Genomic DNA, 14,649 nt, shown 5'->3' on the forward strand with positions numbered 1-14,649 from the left:
ACGGCCACCCCGGCCGGCGGGAAGAGTCGGACAACATGTTACTTCCTCCCAGATACATCCCGAGGAAAGATCACGATGAAAATTGGAGAAGGTAATACAGGTTTACCGACAATCATTCTACCCAAGCTACATTCGCGAATGTAACAGGGAAGGGGGGCGGGCGGGGGGGGGGGGGGCGACTGGGTGTTTGTTTTGTTCTCATTATCTCATCTTCATTCTGGAAATGCCGAGACTTGAAATGGAAGGATCTGGAACTTTTACAGGCGCTGATGATCACGATGTTGAGCGCCCACAAACCAACACCATCATCACACCGCGGATGAAGCTTTTGATTAAACTTGCTCAAATGTAGTTATCGATTACTATTTCATTAGTGTAATATATTTGCAAAATGTGAGTATATGACACACATACAGATACAGCAATAGAGATAGCAGTGAAACTACCGCTCACACACACATTCACATATCTTTTTCCCAATGCGGAGACTCACTGCAAAATTTTAGCTCAATCTGAACTTGAACAGCTCAATACATTGCATTATCCGCAATAGCAGCCTAAAGAGCTGTTTCCTCCCGATAATCATGACCACGTAAAACACAAAGCATCAGCCTCGCTAATCCTATTGTTCGAGCGGAGATAGCTCTTATTACTTAAGTGAATAGTCGCCATATCACGAGGAGATATACATACCCACACTTTAAGTCCCCTCGAAGATGTGATGATACAAAGTAATAAACGGATTAGTAGATTAGCAAGCATCGCTGTGATAAAGACAAAAATACGCTCTCGTCTCCTCAAGCGGGGATACTTTTACAAAGCACGTGGACTCTGTTTTCTAATTACACTGCTGCATTGTGTGATTCATTGCGCCCTTCTTGTTTTTTTATGATTATTGGGATTTGTTAGAAACTCGTCACTACTTTGTACGAAAACGAAAGACGGGGTGAAGCTCACACCATATGACGGACAGCCAGCATACAGAGATAGGAATGAGTTTTTTCTGTACTGAAAATAATAGCGCACGAGGAAGAAATTTTAAACAATATATTCATTAGCCGTTGGAATACTGGAGTAGGCTATCGGTGTTGATGACATTCGGTTAAGGTGTTCGGAGAGTAAAACTTTGAAATTTCCGTCGTTGTATGAACAGTAATTCTTCCAGCATACTAATTCTTCAAGAAGAACATGCTTTGCCGCACATGTTAACGGTTTCGGAAGGAGAGGAACTCAGTCCCCGCCCTGGTAGCTTTCTGAAGTCGACCGAGATGAATGGTTGGAGAGCACAGTTAAAAGAGATATGGCCTATCTCCTTCCCCATCCACCACCTGTTGGGCTCCTTCTCCTTCCGACGGTACGGTAAATCTTAAAACACTTTGTGTCACAAACTAGAAAGCTCTAAGAACTGTTTACAAGCAACTAAAGATACAACAAAATCAATTTTCATTCTCTAGACACTTTTCATGTCTACGCCGACATGGATACTCCGCAAGCCGCCAGACGGCGTGTCGGAGAGTACTTCGGGTGCCACTCACTAATTCCCCCCCCCCCCCGTCCTCCACCCCCCCACCCCCCATCGCTTCCCTGTTCCATTCTCGAATGGCGCTTGGGGTAGAATGATTGTCGGTAAACCTTTATATTAGCTTCTCCAATTTTTCATCGTGATTTTTTCTCTGGATGTATCTAGGAGGAAGTAATATGTTAATGTAGGTTAATTCTTACAAAGAAGAAAACAGCAACCAGCCACTATTAACACTGCTATTTATTTAGGTAAATAGCAGTGTTAATAGTGGCTGGTTGCTGTTTTCTTCTTTGTAAAAATTAACCTACATTAATTGTACACAGTCACGGTCTCACCATGTCAGTTTGAGACAAAATAGCAAGTAATATGTTGTCCGACTCTTCACGGAAAGTACTCCTCTAAATTTCAAAATTCACCTCTCAGTGATGCGGAACGCCTCTCTTGTAACATCTGCAACTGGAGTTTGTTGAGCTAATCTGTAACCCTCTCGCGCCGACTAACCGATCCCGTAACAAAATGAGCTGCTCCTCGTTGGATCTTTCCTATCTCATCTACCAGTATTAGCAGGTAAGAGTCCCAGAATGATGAACAACACTCAAGAGTCGGTCGAACAAGCGCCTTGTGAGTCACTTCCATCGTGGATGAGTTACATTTTCTTAAGATACTTCCTATGAATCTCAATCAAGCAGCTGTTTTTCCTACTATATGTTTCATGTGGTCATTCCACTTAAGTTCTCTCTGGATAGTTACTCCTAGATATTTTACGGTAGATGCTGTTTCCAGCACTTTGTCATCACTAGTTCTACAGTAGTGGATTTCTTTTCCTATGGATGCGTAATTTGTTGAATTTGTCTTCGTTCGGGGACAACTCCCAGTCCCTGCACCATTCATCAATCGTCTGCGGGTTATTTTCCAAATCGATACTGTCTTCTGTCGCTGCAGTTTTACAAAAGCAGAATGAACTTTTGCTATCTTTTTGCTGAGCATTGAACTCTGGTATATAAAGCTTTTCATTGCATTTTCACTTTCAGTAAGTTTTTCATACACTTAGCATACAATGTTTGTAATTTCCTTTCGAAACTAGACCCATACTATGCTTAACTTTCAAATAAAACGCTCTAATAGTGCAATGATGACCATTAACTACATAATATACTTGAAACTCATTTTCCTCAAATTCATAATTTTGGCACTTAGAGCCTTTTTTTTATTTCAAGTTTTCAGTAATTTCTCTTGTTTTCTTGCTTTCCTTCTATCAGCTATTTTCTTCTGAAAAATTTCGATTAGTTATTATGCGTTTGTATCGTGTAATTCATGTGCTGTTCAGAGGACTGTACCTGTCTCTTCAGGGAGTATCGACGCGAGAGCTGTTTGGTGCCTACCATCTCTGCAAATAAACCAGCTTTAAACGTGTGTGTACTTCTTCATTTACACGGTTTGTGAACGTCGATACATCTAACATAGGTGCGAGAAATGAAGTCACACTATTCTCGCGCAGGTGATATTGACATGCTTCAGAAGTTTGACAGGAAACGCGGACTGGTTTGGTAAACATATTGGTTGTAGCTGAGTCCAAAAACTACGGTACGCATATCAGCTAGTCCCGTGCTTAGGGAGGACTCACATGGTAATTTTTAAAAAACTGCAAAAAATGAGTAGAAAATGCTACATTTAAAAATTTTAATAGAACAATGGTGGAAGGACTTGGTCAGCAGTAAAAACTATTAGATTTGGAATATAGAAAAATACAGTGAAACACCCCCTTAGAAAAATTTATGAATTACTGTGCTGGTAAACCTCTTACGTTATTTGATTTTCAAACAGCTGAGCAAAACTGAACGTACTCAGACATTTCTCACTTTACTTATTCTGATCAACACTAAACTGACACATAATATTTTTAGCGCAACGCAATCTGACTTTCAGTAATCCCCACAAAAGAATGGCTCTGACTAACAATAACCTGTACCTTTCATGAATCACTTACCTCACAAAAATCTTCGTTACTCGAACTACTGCAATACGGCGAGCGCCAATACTGCCAGCTAAATAAAGGATTCTAACTACTGAAGGCACTAACTACTGATAGGCATAGTTAGCAAATGAAAGATTTTGATGGAGAACAAACAATGTATTTACTTTAATAGTGTTCTAAAGTCATCATATAGATATCAGTTCATGACATCCAGTCTTACAAATTTCAAACTCTGCCATCTCTCTCCCCACATCCACCACTGCTGGCGGCTCACCTCCAACTTCGCAACGCTACGCGCTGTTCACATCCAGCTGCCCAACACTACAATAGCAAATATTCCAACAATGCAAATCAGCCACAGACGGCACACAGCACAGTCAGGGATTTTCATACAGAGCGCTACGTGGCGTTACCAACATAAAAACCTAAACAGCCTAATTACATAGCCGCCATGCTCCCCACAAAAAATTTTACAAAATGTTTTGGGCAATGGCCACTACATATTTGTTAAATTTTTTATATTAACGCTAATAAACATATCAAATGAATACACTTATCGATACATTGTTGGTCAAAAGCAAAAATTGTACTCATAAAGACAGTCCTGATCATTCACCACAGTTGTAACTACACTTTTTTTTCTCAAAAATGCACATGGAAATAGTGGATTCCCATGCAGTCTTGAAGAAGTAGTGTTGTTCTTCCAACGGAAAGACAGTGCTAACTATTGACATGCAGACAGGTAATGGGCCACAACAGAGGAAACCCACAGCAGAATCAGTCGAAGTTTTCAAGAGTATTGGTAGGTCTGTCATCACAGAGCAGACCCACTGTAGTCCTGGTAGAGATTACGGTATTAGTGGGCCACCAGAGGTGCATACTGACTGCAGTCCTTGTAGAGACAGCCAGCAGCCATCTGTTGCGACTGTGCGGGTGCACAATCACCATCGAAGAGTCTTGCGGACAATATAGCAAGTCCATAAACCACCACTTGTGCACTCACAAACTTTTTGGAATTATCGTTAGAACCAGCAATGCTTTTAACCAGTCCCTTGCTGAATTATTAACACACGTGCAAACACTAACAGTCCCTTTTTTCACATATTGTGCATACACTATGACCAACAGATATGTGTCCAGTGAAATGAAAATATTTAATCTGAAGAACTGGTGTCTATACAGTTACAAATTTACGACATGAAAATACAATTACAAAGGTACACATCCAACTGCCCAACACTACAATAGCAAATATTCCAACAATGCAAATCAGCCACACACTGCACACAGCACAGTCAGTGATTTTCATACAGAGCGCTACGTGGCGTTACCAACATAAAAACCTAAACAGCCTACTTACAACAGTCTCACAACAAAGTGTCATAACTGGCCCCCGTAGTTGTCTGACGGAATAGTATGAGTTGATGTATCCAGAAGGAGCGGAAATCAGTTTCCTATCAGTGCATACGGATTTAGTTTTCGTCGACACTTCAGGCGAAAGTTTGGATGATTCCCTCAACAAAGCTACGACCAGTTACTGCTTGATCCCTGTCCAACGGAATTAGCACACCGTCTCCAATGACAACGCTTTTAGATGGACGCTAAACCCCAATCACCATTGCACCAGTTCGAAGTCACTTACTGACAAGTTTTCTGTCTGTGCTCTGTATAATAATTTTTATGTGTAGGCAGTGGAATAAGTAATTCTTAATAATTAGTGGCTGGACAGAAACCCAGAGAGACGAATAGTAAATTTGGAGCACGAATATAATAGCAGATATAAAAGCTTTTGTTGCTTGTTTTTGTCTCTAAGCTAAACTCGCGTGGCTGAAAGATAACAGGTGTATATGAAGATTCAAAAAATTAGTTTTTCTCCGTGCTTTGATAAACATTAACGCTAAAAACGTCACTGCAAACAGTGATCGTAGATACACTTGTATGCAGTTGTATAAATGGATTCATAAGTGCCGCCTCTTACTTTATTGCGCCTCGAGAATTTATGTCAGTGGCTAGCAGTAAAATTAATTGTTTTATAACTGACACTAGCCACGCTTGTTGCTTTTTATTTCCCATAAATATTCCGAGGACTGTTTTCATCTTCATTTCTACATGACACACAGAAGGCACTGTCAGTGTATATGCAATATTTCCCTGTACCGAGTGTTTAATAATCGAAAACTGCGGAAGCTAGCAACCTTGAGATTATGTAACTTGCATGTGAAACAACGTCAAAGTACACAAGTTGTACTTATACAACTGACATATTATTTTTAAAAATTTTGTAAATTCTAAGAAATAGCTCACAAAAGTCCTTAAATAATTCTCTTCACAATAAGTGTCGTTTACCGTTCAATACTATGTCGTAAGAAAAAATAAGTAAATTACATGTGGTAAGTGTGATTCTCACTATTTGCTGGTAATGTTCTGAATAGAAAAGGGAGTGAAAATTTCAATAAATGTAAAATATTTTTTCTTTCTGTTACTCCTTCGATTACAAAAAATGTAATGTGACTAGAGATGAGAAGAAGCCAACACTCTAATAGTGAAGCTTGTAAAAGGAAAATAAATAGAAACACCACAGCGATACCAATTGAATGTTTCTCTGATTTTACACAGCTATTAATCTCTATGGATATAATCCATACACTAGAAAATATGGATTTTTAATATTGTATACACAAGTTTACGCATTTCATATAACATAGACAGCGTAAGAGAAAGATAAAAAACAACTAATTTACCAGACAAGTCACAAGTCACAATGTATTTTCCTGTAACCAATATAACTGATCATCACACAATTCCATACGGCGCCACATTTTGGCCCTAAGGTGGATTGCATGTAATGCACCAGACCGGTGATTTCACACCGCCACAAACAGGATGCTCTGATCCTATATCTTTTATCGCCAACGATGCAGCAGTCAGGGCCAAATGTACCGAAATGCGTCCACGTTCTGTTAACTTCTTCACGTTGGACGCACAATTACTTTAGCTAGTCATAAGCAGAAATTGGCGAAGTTCAGTGTCAGCTGTGACGTCAGACTTGGGCCGAAGCGCGAGGCTTGTCTGCTGATAGAAGCGGCGATTTCGCGCTAACCGTGGGCGGCCCGTACCTCGAGTCCTGCGTCACCGATGCACACCACTTGTTACGTACGTACAGCCACGTCCCCTCACGAAGCGCCGGCCGGACAGAATACAAGCTTTGTTCCGCCTGCAGGAATCATGTTACCTCACTGCGGTTGGCCTCTGATTCCCAACCGCGGTAACAGGCGTGATTCGCATCTGTACCTAGCCCCTTGCATCACCAGGAGAGATGACGTAAGTAGCAACAACAGGGAGAGGTGTGATAGAAGTGCTTTCTGTAGAAATATCGCGAGGTACACTTGGAACTGTTTCTTCGTTCCACAGGCGTGTCTGCAACAATACTAGGAAGCTATTTCATTACACTCTGACAGTATGAAATAAAATGAGGGATTGTAACGGTGAAGTGGTTCTACGAAATGTGTACACTACGCTAGAGCTAGCGTATTCACAGACTTTTCTAGAGTGCTTCATCACGTGCAGTAGAGGCAGACTGTGCATTCGGCCTCAGACTGTTTCGTTGCAGCATCCACATATAAAATTTTTTCGATGTCCAAGCAGAGCTATGGCTGAGTTAAGGCTCGAGCTTAGGAAATCATTCACCCCCTCCTTCGTCAGATTACAACGATAGCCGCACCACTATGTGCTCCATTAAGTAGAGCATACAGTTCGCCCCATGTCCGAGCGCTGTTCTGAACATGAATATCATATCCAAGTACAGAAACTTGTAAAAATCAGAGAAATAGCACAACGCACAAAGTACAGAAGTTTGGAAATGTTAACAATAGCCCAATAGTGCTTCGGAAAGGACACAAGGTTTCCTTTGAAGAAGATGTTTCTTCATATTTCATCTTACAGGGGCGTTCTAATAAACGAAGACGTGGGAATTTGAATGTACATTAGTAAATTTAACAGAGATAGCGGCTATATCTATGAGAAGTCTGGGGCCATGCGCTAGAAACAAAGCGCTCATAAAGAAAGAAAATGAAAAACTTAATTTTAAAGGGAATTGGTGGTTCAGGGAGCGGTCTCCATCCACATTCCTCCCACAAATCCTGGAACATTCCATCCGTTTCCGGTATTTTCGCACGCCACTCCACAATAGTGAGCCAGACCATTGTTATATAAGAGAGAAACGTCGGTCCCAGCACTCAGCCAGTCCCGGTGGAAGCAAAGTGTTGGTTACACGTGTGTAATTTGTAAATAATTGTTTATCCTAGGGCAACTCACAGTAGACCAATCTGTATTGACAAAAGCATGAAACAACCGTCTGATGATGAATTGCAAAAAAATTCAAAACCGGTAACGACGCCTTTTTTTAATAAAGTAACCTAAAACCAATTTGTGACTGGTTTGCTGTACACCATCAACAAAAATTTGTAATTGTATGTTATCGGTTCCTTCTCTGTCACTGGCACTGCAGCGCGTACAGTGAAATAGCCGTAAGGACCATCCATCGCGCAGACACTATCTAATCATATGTTTTCGGACAACTGTGTGTGGACATTAATGTGGAGTGGGTACACCATTAACCGCTATGACGACTTCTACTCTATTGGGACACCTTCAATGCGATTTCTGAAAGTCTGAGGAGGAATGGCAGTGCATTATTCCTCAAGACTCGAGTCCAGAGAAGGTAGTCAATTGGACGCTGAGGTCTAGAGCGAAGTCTACGTTCTAACTCATCGGAGAAGTGTTCCATTAGTTTCACGTCGGGACTGTGACAGGGTAGATCGATTCAGAAATGTTGTTATCCAGAAACCATTGCCTCACAGGTGCTGCTTTATGGCAGGGTCAATTGTTACGCTTACGCAATAATCGTCTTCGTACTGTTCCTCTACTGTGCGCAGTACTGTAAAACGTAGTCATATCTTTCCGCATAAAGCGTATTCCTAAGTGCAATAAGGGTATCCCGCCCTAACTACGAAAACCACTCCCATACTTTAACACGACCTCCTCCGTGCTAGTGAACATTCCGGAGAAGGACAAGTAAAGGTCTGCAGCAACAACAGTCATTGTCACACTAATACACACACACACACACACACTCCCAGTAGAGGTAGGGAGGGAGGGGGGGGGGGGAGAGAGGGAGAGCGCTGAGAAAGAGAAAAACGTATGAGCCGATAAACACGACACCGAATAGGATGGAGAGGAAAAAAGAGATAATTTGCAGACTCATGGACAGATAATTGCCACATGGAAGTTCAAAGCTTACTGCATGATGAGTCAGTATCGAGAGAAAGGCGTAGTTGACTACGTACCTCGATCAGGTTCTTTCTGATAACCGCCATAAAGAGATTTAAAGAAAGAACGCCATCAACTTAATAAACTATACACGGAGGCTTTATTGACCCGTGATTTAAGTTATATAACAGCTTATTAAAGTTCCAGAAATTTTATGTAATCCACCTGTAATCTTACAAGACTTAATGGCATAAAATAAAATCTTGATCAAACTTACGCAGTATCTATTGCCAAGAGTGATCATATCCCAGTCAATTTTCTGAACTTAAGAATTCTAACTACGAACATATAGAGAGCCGTGGTGGCTGCCTTGCAGTAACACTGTAACTGTTACTGCTGTCGAAATGTATGTTGTGCAATGTCCCCCGAACTAATATTTCAGTGTGCAGTGTTGTGAACCTGCTGTGAATTCTTTCGCAGAATAAAACGTTGAAGCCTACCTCTTTTGTTTCGTTCACTTAATTCAAGCATCTGAGTATTGATCGCTGACTGACTCATGTTTCATTTTTCTTTATTCGATATTCTTCTAACTGGAGTGATGTGGACCGCCATGACTCCCTCTCCTCTGCCATTGCCAAATTCTTCACCTCGGAGAAGCACTTGCACCCAACGCCCTAACTTATTTGTTGGATTTACTGTAATCTCTGTCTTCACCAACAGTTTTTACCCTCTACATTCCCTCTAGTACTATGGAAGTTATTACCTAATGTCTTAATACGTACCAGTCTCTACTGGTCTCGTTGTGGAGAGACAGTCGAGTCCCAAACTTATTTCCTTCTCTTAATATATGTCTTATCATCCTGGCCCTTCAACTTATCATAGCCGTCGTGTCTCCCGTCTATTCCATTCCTTTAGCCGTCCGCTGTGGACGAGCGGTTCTAGGCGCTTCAGTCCGGAACCACGCGGTTGCTACGGTCGCTGGTTCGAATCCTGCCTCGGGCATGGATGTGCGTGATGTCCTTAGATTAGTTAGGTTTAAGTAGTTCTAAGTCTAGGGGACTATTGACCTCCGATGTTATGTCCCATAGTGCTTACAGCCATCTGAACCATCTATTCTTTTAAGGAGTACGTGTACGTGTGTGAAATGTTGCTCTCTAGTGATTTTTCAAAAAGTTCTCGGAATCAGGTCGACATGGATACATCTGTTAATATTACTCGTCTGTCCCATGCGCGAAAATAATTGAGTATCCAAAAGTAATGATTTCCGATAGCCTGTCAGAAGTAAAAACAATTTTGTCGGAAGGGAAAAGGGATTCACTGCAAACGCAACCTAAGGTGGTTTATAAGAGTCGCAAAACGTCTGTGAGAAAGTTTTATTTCATTCGCCAGAGGATATGAGACGCCATGTTACTTTTGGATGCGGATGTTTTTCAGACTGCTCAGGTGATTGTCTGCAATGACTTCAAAAGTTCGCTTCATAGGCAATAATGTAACTGCCACATATGTTGTCTCTTTACTGTACCACTTGTATGCAACCTTGTCCATTTCGTGCGTCTGTTTTGAGAGTCCCATGTGCACTACTCGAGAAGAAAACCATCCGCGGTCATACCATTCTTCTTCAAACCCATCTCAAATAATTAAAGTCTGCAACCCACTTTTAGAACGACGTATTCGTCCCACTTCATTTCGTATGTATTGTTCACTCCAGAATCTCTGAGATACGTGACACGCTCAAGGGCTTGCCACCAGCGATCTGTGCCCATCCGCGTTTCATTTTACCTACTCTGATTTAGTCGCTGGATTTCCTGCAAGAAAGCACTGTTAGAAGGAATAGCACATACACTTCGACTGAAATCAAATTCCAGCTACATTTTCTAAACATTTGCAAGGGACGATTCTTTTCAACAGCTACTAACCAAAACAGTTTAGCGTCCAAGAGACATTTTCGTGTAGTTAATTACACCTGTCACGAAGCGTGAGTCTGTTTTGAGAGTCCCACGTGCACTACTCGAGAAGAAAACCATCCGCGGTCATACCGTTCTTCTTCAAACCCATCTCAAATAATTAAAGTCTGCAACCCACTTTCAGAACGAAGTATTCGTCCCACTTCATTTCGTATCTAATGCTCACTCCAGAAGAGGACAGACGTGACACGCTCAAGAGCTTACAACCAGCGACGTTGTGGAACGTCAGCGGTCCTTTTAGCTAAGTCGTTAGCATCACACATCATCTGCCGAAACAAAAGAGTCTGCCGTCAGTCACTGTCAAATCCATTTCGCAGAGAGCACTTCTCTATAAATGACTAAATTGCTGTCTAGTAATACAAGTAACATTTTTCCGTATACTGTGCATAGCAGATACTTAACGAAATATAAGTTTTTGGCAAGCTATGTGGGTGTACAATATAGTTCTGACTGTATTATACGCTAAATAAGCTGTCTATTAGCAACAACGTGCTGCAGCGTTAAAACAACGGTGTCACATAATTCAGCGGCGTTTTGGTTCCTTAACAATGCTCCAGCAGCTATCCACTTCTCAGGGACCATAGACGGGCGTTCCAGCACCTGCCTGGCTGTTCGGGTCCAGATCTTCCGCGTTTTCCATAAATCAGTGTGAGCCGTTTTCGTAATGGGTCCCTTGAATATACTGCGTCCTCCTTTCGTTCCCATCCTTCTGCAATGAACCACTGTAATTAATTAAAAGTACAGTCTAATGTCTGTGAACAGTAATTCTGTTAGGATGGTGCATAAGTTCGTTTTGCTTTGCATGTTGGTATACCGGTTCCTTTAGGTTTCTTTACAGGTTGTCATTTTATATTTATAGTTCTCTAATGCTACTTGTATTTACTTATTGGCATTTTATCACTTGGAGATAGTGAAGCTGTGGGCGCCAGAAATGGAGTGCGAAGCGGAGAGATTGGAACCTTCTTTTGTTTGAATTCAATAGATGGCAGCAGCGGAGGCGGACAGAAACAGGGAGGCGGGCGGGATAACACCATTGGACGGAGCACGGGAAGAAAATGGTTTTCTCCTTTTAAGGAGAATCATTTTGACGTTAGTGGCTCTCCACGTTCAAGAGAAACTTCGGAGTTTGATGAAGATCGTTTAAGCGCATTAGTCCAGACTGGTCCACGTCAGTGAACTCGAGGACTGGAAAATGTGATGAACTGCGATCGTTCCGCCATCGTGCGACGTTTTCATGCAATGGGGATGCTTCAATCATCGGGTGTATGTGTGTCGCATGACCTAAGGAAAAATCACAAAAATCAGTGGGAGGCTATAAGAGGGTCTCTGCTTTATCGCCATCAAGTGCTTCCTGAGCAACACCGACCATTTTTAACCTGCATCGTTACTGATGTTGACAAATGATAGCGTTAAGCTAAAATAAGGAAAAGGAAGAAATGGCTGGGCCCAAAAAAGCAGTAACTCCCCGTAGAAAGACCTACGCGCTTTCACGAAAGATAATGTTATGCATCTGGTGGAACAGCGACGGTGTGGTGTTTACGAATTGATTCCCCGAGGTTTAACCATCACTGCTGATACTTATTGACAACAAGTTACACGTCTTTCATACGCAGTCCTAGAACAACGACCAAGAAGACAGCGTGAAGCGATGTTACTCCACTATAGCGCCAACCCAAGTTCTACTAGACTGACGATAACCGTTATACAGGAGTCGGGCTGGGAAGTCATTACAGCAGTTTGGTCCCTTAACAATTCACACACATTTGAAGAGTGAAGTCATACCGCACCCACCTTATTCACCCGATATTGCTCACTTATATTTTCACCTTTTCCGCTCTTTCTCGAACAACCTTCAAGGAGCTTCCTTGTCAGACTATATTAACATGACTCGGCGAGTTTTTCTCCTCAAAGCCAAATGATTTCTACAGTCGTGAATTCGAAAAGTTACCCAGCGTTGGCAGACTGTTGCAAATTGTGAAAAATCACTCCGTCTTCAGGCCACAAGAGACCCATCGGGACCATCCGACTGCCGTGTCATCCTCAGCACGCCGCTCTCCCGGGCGTTATGATGGTTTTCTTTGACCGGAGCCGCTACTATTCGGCCGAGAAGCTCCTCAAATGGCATCACGAGGCTGAGTGTACCTCGAAAAATGGCAACAGCGCATGGCAGCCCGGATGGTCACCCATCCAAGTGCTGGCCTCACCCGACAGCGCTTAACTGTGGTTATCTAACGGGAACCAGTGTATTCACTGCGGCGAGGCCGTTGCCAAATTGTGAAAGAGAATATATTATTGATGACTAAAGCCTCTGTTATGTGTATCCGTTGTGTTTATTCAAAATGGTTCAAATGGCCCTGAGCACTATGGGTCTTAACATCTGAGGTCATCAGTCCCCTAGAACTTAGGACTACTTAAATCTAACTAACCTAAGGACATCACACACATCCATGCCTGAGGTAGGAATCGCCTAAGGACATCACACACATCCATGCCTGAGGTAGGACTCGAACCTGTGACCGCAGCGGTCGCGCGGTTCCAGACTGAAGCGCCTAGAATCGCTCGGCCGCCTCGTTGTGTTTATTGAACTCACGGAAAACACTACCAACTTACGCACAAACCGAATATATAACTGCGAAGGATTGGTGTTTAGCGACGAGCTAACGCCCATAAAAATATGAAGTAGTCCAACACAAACGTAAAGCGATTTGATTTTTGAAAGAAGCACCTTACATTAGTTGCAGACACCAACGTCAGTATCCAACTTAATTACGCCAGCTTTCAAGGTTGTCTTCATAAAATTTAGTGAAACTTTACTTTTTAATTAACTTTCCTGGTGACCTGACTAACAAGGGGATCGTACGAACTTGCCCCTATCGGTTTGTTGCACATTGACAGGATGTGTGGGGAACAACTAGGACTTCAACATGCGTAAACAGGAAGAGCCAACTCTCCGCCGTTTTCCAGAAAATCGAAGTTGAAAATTTTAGGCGTGCTTATATACTTCATATAGTCGTTAGTATTCAAGAGGTCCGCAGATGACCGTCTAAGTGCTTGGTTTTCAAAAGCGCGAGGTCTGTGGATCGAAACTTCTCGCCTGTACTTTGTTTTTATTTTTTCATTCCGATGTAATTTTAACAACAGATTTATTATGACTCTCTAAATTATCAAAATTTAATGATTCAATTATGATTATCATCATGTTTATCCTGAACGAAAGAGAAAAAAATTCATTACGAGAGAAAAATAAAAGGATAGACAATAAACTTCACTCAAATCAGAATAATCGTTTTATTTTCAGTAATTTGTCTACATTTGTGACAAGTATAACGTGTAACCTATGGAGCACTACACGAACCAGGAGGATACTGATCATAGAAACATGGAAAACAATAATTATCGCGATATACAGCACTTGTAATGAATGCCTGCATGTTTTTTTTTTCAATGTGTATATTGCAAAACAATCTTGCTTTATATTAATAAACAGATTTCGGTCATGACACAGTTGGTGGCGTACCACGCATATCGGAAGTTAGAATTATGTGGAAAAAAAGAGTATTGAACTACAGTGAACATCTTAATATCAATAAAATCGATTGTTTATAGTAAATGAACTAAGATGCAGCACTTAAGCCAGTGGTACATACACGGAGATGACGGAAGTTTTGGAAAAGCTCTTAATTCCGTGTCAGACCTCCTTTTGCCCGGCCTAGTGCAGCATCTCGACGCGGAACGGACTCAACAAGTCGTTGGAAGTCCCCTTCAGAAGTATTTAGCCACGCTGCCTCCATGGCCGTCCATAATCATGAAAGTGTTGCCCGTGGAGGATTTTGTGCAAGCACATTCTGAGCAATAAACCTACCATGGGATTCATGCCGAGATAATTGTCCAGAATGTTCTTCAAACGAATCGCGAACAAT

General features: G+C 41.8%; 1 long non-coding RNA gene and 1 pseudogene across 1 annotated transcript in view; one reads left to right on the forward strand and one right to left on the reverse strand.

Annotated features, from left to right (window-relative positions):
* Nucleotides 1-14,649, forward strand: part of LOC124615247 — an 811,296-nt gene that overhangs the window by 357,320 nt on the left and 439,327 nt on the right. The gene's annotated exons all lie outside the window — the stretch shown is intronic.
* On the reverse strand, nucleotides 12,881-12,998 carry LOC124555233 (annotated as a pseudogene).

The sequence above is a fragment of the Schistocerca americana genome, chromosome 1 (genome assembly GCF_021461395.2).
Source record: "Schistocerca americana isolate TAMUIC-IGC-003095 chromosome 1, iqSchAmer2.1, whole genome shotgun sequence".
In the NCBI taxonomy this organism is placed as follows: Eukaryota; Metazoa; Arthropoda; class Insecta; order Orthoptera; family Acrididae; genus Schistocerca; species Schistocerca americana.